The 285-nt window shown below is 41.8% G+C and overlaps 1 pseudogene; it reads right to left on the minus strand.

Moving 5' to 3' along the window:
* Positions 1 to 20, minus strand: part of LOC118340957 — a 2,218-nt pseudogene extending 2,198 nt beyond the window's left edge.
* Between the last annotated feature and the right edge of the window lie 265 nt (positions 21 to 285).

Raw genomic sequence — 285 nt, forward strand, 5'->3', positions numbered from 1 at the left:
CGGTTCACCGTAAGATCCATGGCAAATTTCGCGTATGGTTTAACGGTGAAACACGGTGACACTCAAAAAATAGATACAAAAACATAGCCAGCAGACATGGATACCACGTTGTTCCACTACTCATTATAGGAGGGCCTACTAAACAAACCATTATACAACCACAGCCAGTGTACTGTAAAGAGAGAAAGATCCGACTGCAGCTGGCAGCTGCTTTGTAGAATACTATGCTATTTGAGAGTGTATGTGCGAGCATTTTATAAATGCTTAACCAACTGCCAATATCAG

This window comes from Morone saxatilis, unplaced genomic scaffold (genome assembly GCF_004916995.1).
Source record: "Morone saxatilis isolate NCDOM2014 unplaced genomic scaffold, NCSU_SB_2.0 Contig7, whole genome shotgun sequence".
Lineage (NCBI taxonomy): Eukaryota > Metazoa > Chordata > Actinopteri > Moronidae > Morone > Morone saxatilis.